General features: G+C 36.0%; 1 pseudogene; it reads left to right on the top strand.

The window, feature by feature from the left end:
- Nucleotides 1-8,842: 8,842 nt before the first annotated feature.
- Nucleotides 8,843-10,007, top strand: LOC116811349 (small ribosomal subunit protein mS31-like; annotated as a pseudogene).
- The last annotated feature ends 4,660 nt before the right edge of the window (nt 10,008-14,667 follow it).

The following is a 14,667-nucleotide window of genomic DNA, read 5'->3' as shown; positions in this document are numbered from 1 at the left end:
TTCTTGTTGAATTGATCCCTTTACCATTATGTAATGGCCTTCTTTGTCTCTTTTGATCTTTGTTGGTTTAAAGTCTGTTTTATCCGAGACTAGGATTGCAACTCTTCCCATTTTTTGTTTTCCATTTGCTTGGTAGATCTTCCTCCATCCCTTTGTTTAGAGCCTATGTGTGTCTCTGCATGTGAGATGGGTTTCCTGAATACAGCACAATGATGGGTCTTGACTCTTTATCCAATTTGCCAGTCTGTGCCTTTTAATTGGAGCATTTAGCCCATTTACATTTAAGGTTAGTATTGTTATGTGTGAATTTGATCCTGTCATTATGATGTTAGCTGGTTATTTTGCTCGTTAGTTGATGCAGTTTCCTCCTAGCCTTGACGGTCTTTACAATTTGGCATGGTTTTGCAGCGGCTGGTACCGGTTGTTCCTTTCGATATTTAGTGCTTCCTTCAGGAGCTCTTTTAGGGCAGGCCTGGTGGTGACAAAATCTCTCAGCATTTGCTTGTCTGTAAAGTATTTTATTTCTCTTTCACCTATGAAGCTTAATTTTCCTGGATATGAAATTCTGTGTTGAAAATTCTTTTCTTTAAGAATGTTGAATATTGGCCCCCACTCTCTTCTGGCTTGTAGAGTTTCTGCCGAGAGATCAGCTGTTAATCTGATGGACTTCCCTTTGTGGGTAACCCGACCTTTCTCTCTGGCTGCCCTTAACATTTTTTCCTTCATTTCAACTTTGGTGAATCTGACAATTATGTGTCTTGGAGTTGCTCTTCTGAAGGAGTATCTTTGTGGCATTCTCTGTATTTTCTGAATTTGAATGTTGGCCTGCCTTTCTAGATTGGGGAAGTTCTCCTAGATAATATCCTGCTCAGTGTTTTCCAACTTGGTTCCATTCTTCCCGTCACTTTCAGGTACATCAATTAGACGTAGATTTGGTCTTTTCACATAGTCTCATATTTCTTGGATGCTTTGTTCGTTTCTTTTTATTCCTTTTTCTCTAAACTTCTCTTCACGCTTCATTTCATTCATTTCATCTTCCATCGCTGATACCCTTTCTTCCAGTTGATCGCATCGGTTACTGAGGCTTGTGCATTCGTCACATAGTTCTCGTGCCATGGATTTCAGCTCCATCAGGTCCTTTAAGGACTTCTCTGCATTGGTTATTCTAGTTATCCATTTGTCTAATTTTTTTTTCAAAGTTTTTAACTTCTTTGCCATTGGTTCAAACTTCCTCCTTTAGCTCGGAGTACTTTGATCTTCTGAAGCCTTCTTCTCTCAACTCGTCAAAGTCATTCTCCATCCAGCTTTGTTCCGTTGCTGGTGAGGAGCTGCGTTCCTTTGGAGGAGGAGAGGTGCTCTGATTTTTAGTTTCCGGTTTTTCTGCTCTGTTTTTTTCCCGTCTTTGTGGTTTTATCTACCTTTGGTCTTTGATGATGGTGACGTACAGATGGGTTTTTGGTGTGGATGTTCTTTCTGTTTGTTAGTTTTCCTTCCAACAGTCAGGACTCTCAGCTGCAGGTCTGTTGGAGTTTACTGGAGGTCCACTCTAGATGCTGTTTGCCTGGGTATCAGCAGCGGTGGCTGCAGAACAGCGGATATTGGTGAACCGCAAATGCTGCTGCCTGATTGTTGCTCTGGAAGTTTTGTCTCAGAGGAGTACCCGGCTGTGTTAGGTGTCAGTCAGCCCCTACTGGGGGCTGCCTCCCAGTTAGGCTACTTGGGTGTCAGGAATCCACTGGAGGAGGCAGTCTGCCCATTCTCAGATCTCAAGCTGCATGCTGGGAGAACCACTACTCTCTTCAAAGCTGTTAGACAGGGACATTTAAGTCTGCATAGGTTATTGTTGTCTTTTGTTTTTCTGTGCCTTGCCCCCAGAGGTGGAGCCTAAAGAGGCAGGCAGGCCTCCTTGAGCTGTGGTGGGCTCCACCCAGTTCAAGCTTCTTGGCTGCTTTGTTTACCTACTCAAGCCTGAGCAATGGTGGGCACCCCTCCCCCAGCCTCGCTGCTGCCTTGCAGTTTGATCTCAGACTGCTGTGCTAGCAATGAGTGAGGCTCTGTGGGCATAGGATCCTCTGAGCCAGGTGCGGGATATAATCTCCTGGTATGCCATTTGATAAGCCCATTGGAAAAGCGTGGTATTAGGGTGGGAGTGACCTGATTTTCCAGGTGCCATCTGTCACCCCTTTCTTTGACTAGGAAAGGGAATTCCCTGACCCCTTGTACTTCCCGGGTGAGGCGACGCCTCGCCCTGCTTCAGCTCATGCTTGGTGTGCTGCACCCACTGTCCTGCACCCACTGTCTGGCACTCCCCAGTGAGATGAACCCAGTACCTCAGTTGGAAATGCAGAAATCACCTGTCTTCTGCATCGCTCACGCTGGGAGCTGTAGACTGCCTTTACTTATTTTTTAAAAATTTATTTTTAAATAAATACCACCTGCGGGGAGCAGTGGTGTTTGGTTACATAAATAAGTTCTTTATTGGTGATTTCTGAGATTTTGGTGCCCCATCACACAAGCAGTGTACACTGTACCCAATGCATAATATTTTTACCTCACCCCCCTCCCACCCTTTCCCCTGTGTCTCCAGAGTTCATTGTATCATTCTTATGCCTTTGCGACCTCATAGCTTAGCTCCCACTTATGAGTGAGAACACATGATGTTTGGTTTTCCATTTCTGAGTTACTTCACTTAGAATAAGAATCTCCAATTCCATCCAGATTACTGCAAATGCCATTATTTTGTTGTCTTTAATGGCTGACTAGCATTCCATGGTGTATATATACCATATTTTCTTTATCCACCCATTGATTGATGGGCATTCGGGCTGGTTCCATATTTTTGCAATTGCAAACTGTGCTGTGATAAACATGCATGTGCAAGTATCTTTTTTGTATAATGACTTATTTCACCTGGTTAGATACCTAGTAGTGGGATTCCTGGATCAAATGGTAGTATACTTTTATTTCTTTAAGGAATCTCCACACTGTTTTTTCATAGTGATTGTACCAGTTTACATTTCTACCAACAGTGTAAAAGTGCTCTCTTTTCACCACATCCGTGCCAACATGTATTATTTTTTAATTTTTAATTTTGGCCATTCTTGCAGGAGTAAGGTGGTTGATTCTTTACACTTTTTTTATACACACTGCCTGATACACAATAAAACATTACTAGACCTGTGAATGAGGCAGAAAAAGTTGACTTTCAATCATTACAAAAATAAACAACTGATGCATAACCACAGATACAAATATTGGAGTTAGTAGACAAAGGCTATAAAATAATTATAGCTAGAGTAAAAAAAAAAAAGATGAACAAAAGGAACAAAAAGATGGGAAAATTCAGCAGAGAATCAGAATCTATTAAAAAAATTAACATTCTAGGCAAAGCAATCCCAAGCAAAAAGAATAAAGGTGAAGGCATCACACTACCCAACTTGAAACTATACCATAAAGTCACAGTAACCAAAACAGCTTGACACTGGTACAATAACAGACATACAGACCAATAAAACAGAATAGAAAACTCAGAAATAAAGCCACAAACCTATAACCATCTGATCTTTGGCAAGGCTGACAAAAACCAGCAATGGAAAAAGGACTCCTTATTCAGTAAATGGTGTTAGGATAACTAGCCATATGCATAAGATAGAAGCTGGACACCTACATTTTACCATTTATAAAAATTAACTCATAATGGATTAAAGATTTAAATGTAAGACCTCAAACTACAAGAAATCCTGAAAGACAATCTGAGAATACTCTTTTGGACATTGACATTGGCAACGGCTTCTTGGCTAAGTCTCCAAAAGCAATTGTAACAAAACCAAAAATAGACAAGTGGAATATAATTGAACTAAAGAGTTTCTGCAGAGGAAAAGAAACTATCAACAGAGGAAATAGACAACCTACAGAAAGGGAAAAGATAATCACAAACTATGCGTCTGACAAAATCCTAATATTCAGAATCTAGAGGGAACTTAAATAAAAAGCAAAACACAGATAATCCAATTAAAACATTGCCAAAGGGCATGAAGAGACACTTCTCAAAAGAAGACATGGAAGTGGTCAATGAACATGTGAAAAAATGCTCAATATCATCAATCATCAGAGAAATGCAAATCTAAACCACACTGAGATACCATCTTGTACCTGTCAAAATGGCAATTTTTAAAAAGTCAAAAAAATAAGAATGAAAACAGATGATGGCCAGACTGTGAAGAAAAGGGAACACATATACACTTGGTGGGAATGCGAATAAGTCAAGCCACTGTGGAAAGCAGTCTGGAAATCTTTTAAAGAATTTTAAACAGAACTACAAGTAAACCCAGGAATATCGTTACTGTGTATATACTCTCCCAAAATAAATCATTCTACCGAAAAGACACATATACTTGTATGTTCATCACTGCACTATTCTCAATAGCAAAAACATGGAAGCAAGTCAGGTACCCAACAGTGGTAGCTTGGATAATGAAAATATGGTACCTATGCACTTTGGGATACTACACAGCCATAAAAGAGAATGAAACCATGTCCTTTGCAGCTACATGGATAGAGTTGGAGGCTGTAACCTAAGCAAATTAATGCAGGAAGTGAAAACCAAATATAGCATGTTCTCATTTACAAGTGGGAGCTAAGCATTAAGTGCAAATGAACATAAATATGGGACAAATAGACACCGTGTACTACTTACTAGAGGGTGAAAGGAGGGAAAATAGGTTTAAAAACTACCTATGAAGTACTATGCTCACTACCAAGGTGAAAATATCCATACTCCAAACCTCAGCATCACTCAATATTTCCATGTAACAAATCTGCACACGTACCTTCTATACCTAAAAGTTGAAATAAAAATAAATTAACATTCTAGATCTAGAAAAACTTGATACTTGAAATTAATAATTCACTGGACAGGAATAGTAGCAAACAGAACAAAACAGAAAATACAACCAGTAGACTCTACAGACAAATATCCAATGTGAAATACAGTGGAAAAAAATAAAAAGAAAAGTGCAGAGTGAAAGAAAAATATGCCACAAAATTTCTAATATACCTGTAAGGAGAGAGAGAATGTAATAGAAGGAATCTTTAAATAGAGTATGGCTAAAAATTTTCTAAAACTGAAGACATTATCTAACATTTTCTAGAAGCTCAGCAAACCCCAGAGGAAAACAATACTGAGGCACAAATAATCAAACTGTAAAAAGTAATAAAAAATGAAAAAAAAAATGAAAGGAACCAGGGAAAAAGACACATTCTCTTCAAAAGAACATCAATATAACTAATAGTTGTTACATTACAAAACTATATACTCAAAACAACATATTGGCATAAAAAGTGGCACATAGACCAATGGAAGAGATTAGAGAGTTCAGAAATAATTCCATGCATTTACAGTCAATTGATTTTTTACAAACATATCAGGAACACACAATGTGGAAAGGACAGTCTCGTCAATAAATGATGTTGTGAGAACAGGGTATCTACATAAAGAATAAAATTAGACTCTCATCTCACACTATATGCAAATACAAACTCAAAATAGATTATAAACTTAAATGTAAGGTATAAACTGTAAAGCTACTAGAAAAAACAGAGAAAAAGTTCCATGGCATTGGTCTGAGCAACTATTATTTGAATATCAACCCAAAACCACAGACAACAAAAGCAAAACTAGACAAATGTGAGTACATCAAACTAGAGTTTCAGCACAGCCAAGAAAACAAACAATTGAGTGAAGAGACAAGATACAGAATGGGATAAAGTATTTGCAAACTGTATCTCTGATAAGGGCTTAATATCCAAAATACATAAGGAACTTGAATGACTCAACAGGAAGAAAAAGTGGGCAAAGGATCTTAATAGACATTTCTCAAAAGAAGACATAGAAATGGCCAACAGGGGAAGAATCGGTATTATTCAAATGTCCATTCTACCCCAAACAATTAACAGATTCAAAGCAATTCCTGTCAAAAGATCAATGACATTCTTTACAGAAATAGAAAGCCAATCTTAAAATTTATATGGAACCACAGAAGACCCAAAATAGCCAAAGCTATTTTAAGCAAAAAGAGCAAATCTGGAGGAATTACATTATCTGACTTCAAACTATACTACAGAGCTATAGGAACAAAAACAGCATGGTACTGGCATAAAAGCAGACACATAGATCAGTGGAACAGAATTGAGAACTCAGAAAAAAATCACATTTACAGTGAACTCATTATCCCCAAAGGTGCCCAGATATATGCTTTAGAAAAGATAGTCTCTTCAATAAATGGTGCTGGGAAAACTGGGTATACATATTCAGAAAAAAGAAACTAGACCTTTATTTCATACCATATACAAATATCAAATCAAAATGGATCAAAGACTTAAACCTAAGACCTCAGGCTATTAAACTACTACAAAAAAACATTGGGGAAAATCTAGGACATCAGTCTGGGCAAAGATTTCTTGAGTAATGCCTCACAAGCACAGGCAACCAAAGCAAAAATGGACAAATGGGATCACATCAAATTAAAAAGCCACTGCACAGCAAAGGAAATTAGAAACAAAAATAAAAGACAACTCACAGAATGGGAGAAAATATTTGCAAACTACTCATCTGACAAAAGGTTAATAACAAGAATGTATAAGTGATTCAAACAACTCTATAGGAAAAATCTAATGATAGGATTAAAAATGTGCAAAAGATTTGAATAGACATCTCTCAAAAGGAGACATACAAATGGCAAACAGGCATATGAAAAGGTGCTCAACAACATTGATCATCAGAGAAATGCAAAGAAAAACTATGGTAAGATATTCCACACTCCAGTTAAAATGACTTATATCCAATAGACAGGCAATAACAAATGCTGGCGAGAATGTAGAGGAAAAAGAACCCTTGTGCACTGTTGGTGGGAATGTAAGTTAGTACAACCACTATGGAGAATAGTTTGGAGGTTCCTCAAAATAACTAAAAATTGAGCTACCATATGATCCAGCAATTCCACTGCTGGGTATATACCCCAAAGAAAGAGAATCAGTATATCAAAGAGATCTCTCCACTCTCATGTTTGTTGCAGCACTGTATACAATAGCCAAGATTTAGAAGCAACCTAAGTGTTCATCAACAGATGAACAGATAAAGAAAATATGATGCATACACACAATGGAATATTACTCAGCCATAAAAATAATAATATCCTGTCATTTGCAACAAGATAAATGGACCTAGAGGTCATTATGTTAAGTGAAGTAAGTCAGGCACAGAAAGACAAACATCGCATGTTCTCACTTATTTGTGAGATCTGAAAATTAAAACAATTGAACTCATGAACATAAAGAGTAGAAAGATGGGTACTAGAGGCTGCTAAGAGTAGTGGCATGGCAGAGTGGGGGAAGTGAGGATGGGTAACAGGTACAAAAATAGAAAGAATGAATAAGACCTGCTATTTGATAGCACAACAGGGTGGCTATAGTCAATAACAGCTGAATTGTACATTTTAAAATAACTAAAATACTATAATTGGTTTGTTCATAACACAAAGTATAAATGCTTGAGAGGATGGATATCCCATTCCATGATGTGATTATTACATATTACATGTCTGTATCGAAACATCTCATGTACCCCGTAAATATATACATCACTAGGCACCCACAAATATTAAAAATAAAAAATTTAAATTAAAAAAGGAGATGGGTGTAGAAACGAGTGAGGAGTAAGTAAAGGAATTGCAAGAAAAAAACCCAGCTATAAAAATACACACATAGGGTGAATGAAAATACCTTTAAGTTTACTATGACTTTTGCTTAAAACAGTGCTTCTTGATTAAATATTCAGTAAAGTGTCTCTGTGGTAGATTTCAAAGTTTTTCTTATCTTGCTGTCAAGTTGTAGCAGTCATGGAGACTTTTGAAATAGTCTCCTAATTGATTGTACTACCATTACGTGGGACAATGTTCTACCTCCAATCGGCTGAGGCTTAAGAGGGGAACTTACCAACTTGCATAATGGAGATTTGTGGCGGTTTCAGGTACGACTGGATCAGGGACGGCAAATAATATTGTCAGGGCTCAATTTCTCTACCTCTCAGCTCTGCTTATTGCTGCTTGACCTCAGTTGGCCTGCCATGCAATGCAAGATGATTGCTAGTAGCTCCAAATTTACATCCCAATAGCTGAACAATCCCAGTGGAAATAGACAAGAGTTGACATAGCTCTGGCAAAAAAAAAAAAAAAAAAAAAAAAGTCCTGGGGAACATTCTCATTAGCTTAGCTTGAGGTATACTCCCAACTCTGTACTAATCACTGGGCCGGAGGCATAGATATTCGGAAAAAAAGAAACAGGTTTTGCGTCCAAGTAAGAAGGCCTTCTGGGCAACTAATAGCAAATGCCCACAGCTCTGGAAACCTCACTGCTTTCACCCCTTTGTACCAACAGAGTCACTGTTCTAAGGGATGAATAAAACCTCATAAGACCTCCAAAAACAAAAACTAAGAAACAAATGGCGAACCGGTATATGGGGAGGAAAAAAAAGCTTAACATCATTAATCATCAGAGAAATGCAAATTAACATAGTTAGAAATAAAGAATTGCATTTCATGACAAAATGTCTGTACTAACAGGCAGCACAATAGTCCTAAATTTATGTATCTTCAAAATATATAAACCAAAAATCAACAGAACAAGAAGAGCCATAGGCAAATCCTGAGTCATTGTTGGTGATGTTAACACATACCTCCCAGTAAATGATAGAACAATCAGTCCAAAAGCAAAAGAGAGGGCGGGGGACGTGTTTGGCAGCGGACACCATTTCAGTTGCGTTCTTGGTTCAATTTGTGTCTCGGCGATGTTTCCTAGACTCTCGACGTTCCTATCTCCTCGCCCCCTTTCCCGCCACCCCTTGTCCTCCGGAAGCCCGGAGATATCAGCCGCTGCGATTGTGCTACTGGCTGTTCGGCACGGAACGGTCAAGATAAAAAATAAATCCAAAGATATTTTGGCACTAACAGCGTGATCTGTAGCAAGAAAGATGAGCAGTCTGTTCAAACCGATGAGACTTGCAAGGAGACTTCAGAGAGCCAAGACAGTGAAAAGGAAAATATGAGAAAGACTTGTTAAACATTATTAAGGGCATGAAAGTTGGATTAAGCACAGTAAATGTACAAACAACAAAGACCCCCAACAGAAGACCACTTAAAAGTTTGGAAGCTACACTTGGCAGACTTCAAAGAGCTACAGAACACGCTCCAAAGAAGAGAATTGGAGCCCCTGAGTCTCGAGTTGGTGGCAGCTGCATCTGGTGTGGCAGATTCTCTCTCTTTTGACAAGCAAACAACCAAGTCGGAGCTGCTGAGGCAGCTCCAGCAGCATTAGGAAGAGTCAAGGGCACAGAGAGATGCAGAGAGACCTAAAATTAGTTTCAGTAACATAATATAGATAAGAAAGTTGCCAGGTTTGCTACAGCTAGAGTTCGTTCAAGACCAGAGCATCGGATTCAGTTTGACGAAGCCTATGACAATTATCCTGGCCAGGAGAAGACCTATGATCATAGAAAAAGATGTAGGAAAGATATATTCAAGTGGAAAAGACTTAATATTTTTGACATGACGGCAGTTACTAAACAAGCACCTGAAACAGACACATCACCTTCACTTTGGGATGTGGAATTTGCTAAGCAGTTAGCCACAGTAAATGAACAACCCCTTCAGAATGGGTTTGAAAAGCTGATCCAGTGGACAAAAGAGGGGAAATTGTGGGAGTTCCCAATTAACAATGAAGCAGGTTTTGATGATGATGGTTCAGCATTTCATGAACATATATTTCTGGAGAAACACCTGAAGGGCTTTCCAAAACAAGGACCAATTCACCACTTCATGGAGGTGATGACTTGTCGCCTTTCTAAAAACTCATGTCTTAGTGTTAAACAGAATGTTGAGCATATAGAGTGGTTTAGAAATTATTTTAATGAAAAAAAGGACGTTCTAAAAGAAAGTAATGTACAGTTCAATTAAGACCATGGAAATTTTTATTTCAAACAATTAGAGATGGATATTAAAACTAAATAAAATAATTTTACTAAAAAAAAGCAAAGTAAGGATATAGAAGATTCAAACAATATAATTATAAAACTCAACCTAATTAGAGTATACAGAACATTACACGAAGCAACTGCAGAATATATGTTTTTTCAAGTTTATATGGAATATTTACCAAGACGAATCAAATACTAGGGTGTAATGCAAGATCATACATTTCAGGGACTGAAATCATACAGAATATGTTCTCTGTATACAGTAGAATTAATATAGAAGACAATAACAGAAAGATAGAGAAAATATATTCAAATGTTTAGAAATTAAGATATACACTTTCAAATAACCCATGGGTCAAATAAGAAATTATAATGGAAAGCAGACAATATTTTGAACTAAGTAATAACAAAAATATGGTATATCAAAATCTGTGGGAGGCAGATAAAGCAGCTCTGGAGGGCTATTTATATCTTTAAATGCATATATGAGAAAAAATAAAGTGTTAAAAATCAATTACCTAAACTTCCATATCAAAGACTAGGAAAAGAATGACAAATTAAACCAAAAGAAAGCAGAAGTGATGGAACAATACATATATAAGAAAAGAAATCAATGAGATAAAACACAGATGTGAGATACAGACAATTAAAAAAATAAAAATTGGTCCTTTGAAATGTTTCACAAAATTAATCAGCCTCTAGCAAAGACTGATTCCGAAAAAAAAGGAGCACAACAGAAATTGCTAATGTCAGGAATGAAAAGAAAACATCAATACAGATCCTGAAGACATTGTAAAGAAAATGAGAGGATGCTCTAAATAACTAAGGCCAATGAATTTTTTAAGTTAAATGAAATGGACAAATTTATTTAAAAATACAACTTTCCAAAATGAAAGAAGAAGAAATTTAAAAATGTAATGTTCTATGAGTATTAAAATCCTTCAATTCATCAATAAAAACCTTACCGCAGGAAAATTCTAGATCCATATGCCTTACCAGGTGAATTCATCTGGACAGTTAAGTAAGAAACAATGCCAATTTTACAAGAACTCTTAATATACAAGAAAGGGAGAGTATTAAAAAATTTACTCTGTGAGGCCATCATAAACCTGATATCAAAACCTGATAAGAACCACAAAAAAGGAAAACTACAAAAACATGAATTTAAAATCCCAAACAAAATATTATCAAATTGAATCCAGCAATATATAAAAAGAATAATAGATAATTACTAAGTGAGGTTTATCCCAGTGTAAAAATATTTTTTAGCAATAAAAATTTATCAACTAATGATATTAACAGATTATATAAGAAAAAAATCACATCTTTATCTCAGTAGATGCAGAAAAAGCATTTGATAAAGGTGAAGAGTTATTGATGATATCAACTCCCAGCAAACTAGTAAGAAGTGCAAACTACCTTATTCTTATAAAGGACACTTAGAGCTAGACTACTCAGTTGGAAAATATTGAATGCTTTCCTCTTGACATCGAGAACAAAACATGGATGGCCACTATTACCACTTCTAATCAACATTGTGCTTCAGATACTGCTCACTATAACATGGCAGAGTAAATAAGTAAAATCTGGTCAACCTAATAAGCAAGAAAAATAAGTAAAATGTATAAAGAGTAGAAAAGATAAACAAAATTGTCTTCATTCACAAATGACATAATTATGTACAAAGACCAAAAATAATCTACAAAGAAACTTTTGGAATTATTAAACAAATTTAGCACTCCCATAGCACTCCCAGGCTTATTAGGAAGAGGAAATTCCCACTTAATAAATTTTAGTCAGACCGGTTGATCTCAAAACCCAGTCTCCTGATAAGATGTTATCAATGACAGTGGTGCCCAAAACTTCATTAGCAATTTTAATTTTGCCTCGGTCCTGGTCCTGTAGTCCTGTGATCTTACCCTGCTTCCACTTGCCTTGTGATATTCTATTACCCTGTTAAGTACTTGATGTCTGTCACCCACACCTATTCGTATACTCCCTCCCCTTTTAAAACTCTCTAATAAAAACTTGCTGGTTTTTGTGCCTTGTGGGGATCACGGATCCTACCAATGTGTGATGTCTCCCCCGGATGCCCAGCTTTAAAATTTCTCTCTTTTGTACTCTGTCCCTTTATTTCTCAAGCCAGCCAACGCTTAGGAAAATAGAAAAGAACCTACGTGATTATCAGGACAGGTCCCCCAATACTCCTGGGATGTAAGTATGTTTCAACATATACAAATCAGTAAATGTGATACGTCACATAAACAGAATGAAGGACAAAAGCCTTATTATTAAATCAATACGTGCAGAAAGAAGAATTTAACAAAATTCAGCACTCTTTTATGATAAAAAGTCTCAAAATATTAGGTATAGAAGGAACGTACCTCAAAATAATAGACACCATATATGACAAACCCACAGCTAACATAATATTTAACAGTGTAAAGTTGAAAGCCTTTGCTCTAAGATCAGGAAAAAAACAAGGATACCCACTCTCACACCTTTTATTCAACATAGAACTAGAAACCTTAGCCAGAGCAATTAGGAAAGGAAAAGAAATGAAAATCACTCAAATATAAAGGAAATAATTAAAATTGTATCTTCAGATTACATAATCTTATATAAAGATAACCCTAAAGACTCCATCTAAAACTATAAGAACCAATGAACAAATTCAGTAAAGATACAAGATGCAAAATGAACATACCAAAATCAATTTTATTTCTATACACTAATAACAAACTAATTGAAAAAAATTAAGCAAACAAGCTCATTTACAATAGCATACAAAAATAAAATACTTTTAGAAGCAGGTTTAACCAAGGAAGTGGAAGATCTGTACTATGAAAATTATAAAGCATTGATGAAATAAATTGAAAAAGACACCAATAATTGAAAAGATATTGTGTGTCCATGGATCAGAAGAATCAATATTTTCAAAATGTTTATACCACCCAAAGCAATCTATAGATCAATTCAATCTTAATCAAAATTGCAATTGCATGTTTTACAGAAATAGAAAAAACAATTCTAAAATTCATCTAAAACCATGAAAGATTCCAAGTAGCTAAAGAAATCTTGAGCAAAAAAAGCAAAGCAGGTGGCATCATACTTGCTTATTTCAAATTATATTACAAATCTACAACAATAAAACAGTATGGTACCAGCATAAAAACAAACACATAGACCAATGGAACAGAACAAAAAGTCCAGAAATACATCCACGCACATTCAGTCAACTAATCTTTGACAAAAGTGCCAAGAATATAAAATGAGGAAAGAGTAGTCTGTCCCATAAATGATGCTGGGAAAACTGAATATCCACATGCAAGCAAAATAAAATTGGATCATTTTCTTACTCCATACACAAAAATAAACTAAAATGGATTAAAGACTTGAAATCATAAAACTTCTAGAAAAAAAATAGAGGAAAAGTTCCCTAACATTCATCTTAACAATAATTTCTTAGATATGACAGCAAAAACACAAACAATAAAAGCAGAAATAAACAAGTAAAACTACTTCAAACTATGAAGTTTCTGCACAAAAATGAAACAATAAACAGAATAAAAAGCAACCTATGGAAGAGGAAAAATCTTTGCAAACTATCTTATAAGAGGTTAATGCTCAAAATATATAAGCAACTCTTACAACTCAATAGCAAAAAAACAAACAAAGGAAAACAAAAACAAAAACAAAATAGCCGGATTTTATATGGGCAAAGGTACTGAATAGACATTATTCCAAAACAGACATACAAATGGCCAACAGGTATATGAAAAGGTGCTGAACATCACTAACCATCAAGAAAATGCATATCAAAACCACAAGCTATCATTTCACACCTGTTTGAAAGGCTTTTACCACAAAAAGATAACAAGTATTGGTGAGGATGTGGAGAAAAATGAACTCTTATGCATTGCTAGTGGGAATGTGAATTGGCACAGCCATTATGGAAACAGTATGGGGGCTTCTCAAAAAATTAAAAATGAACTATCATATGATGCAGCAATCCCACTTCTGGTTGCATATTGAAAAGAAATAAAAATCACTATCTCAAAGAGATACCTTCACTGCCATGTTCATTTCATCATTATTTACAATAGCTTACAAACTAAGTGCCTGTTTACAGATGAACAGATAAAGAAAATATGGAATACATACACAATGAAATATTGTTCAGCTTTTAAAAAGAATGAAATCCTGCCATTTGCAAAAACATGGATGAAACTGGATGACATTATGCTAAGTGAAATAAGTCAGACAGAAAGACAAATACACATTATCTCATTTATATGTGGAATCTGAAAAACTCAAACTCAAAAAAAAAAGTAGAAGGGTAACTACCAGGGGCTGGGGGGTGAGGGACATAAGGAAGTATTAGTCAAAGGGAACAAACTCTCAGTTATAAGGTAAATAAGTTCTGGAGACCTAATGTATATCACAGTGACTATAGTAAATAATATTGTACTGTATACTTGAAATTTGCTAGGAGAGTAGCTCTTAAATACACTAATCACACACACACACCAAAAAAGTAACTACATGAGGTGATAGATATGTTAATTGACTTGATTGTGGTAATCATTTTACAATGTATATGTATATCAAAACATGAAATTGTACCCCTTAACATAATT

Source organism: Hylobates moloch, unplaced genomic scaffold (assembly GCF_009828535.3).
Source record: "Hylobates moloch isolate HMO894 unplaced genomic scaffold, HMol_V3 SCAFFOLD_7, whole genome shotgun sequence".
Classification (NCBI taxonomy): domain Eukaryota; kingdom Metazoa; phylum Chordata; class Mammalia; order Primates; family Hylobatidae; genus Hylobates; species Hylobates moloch.
The sequence above is the reverse complement of the archived record's forward strand: the minus strand, read 5'-3'. Positions and strand labels throughout refer to the sequence as shown.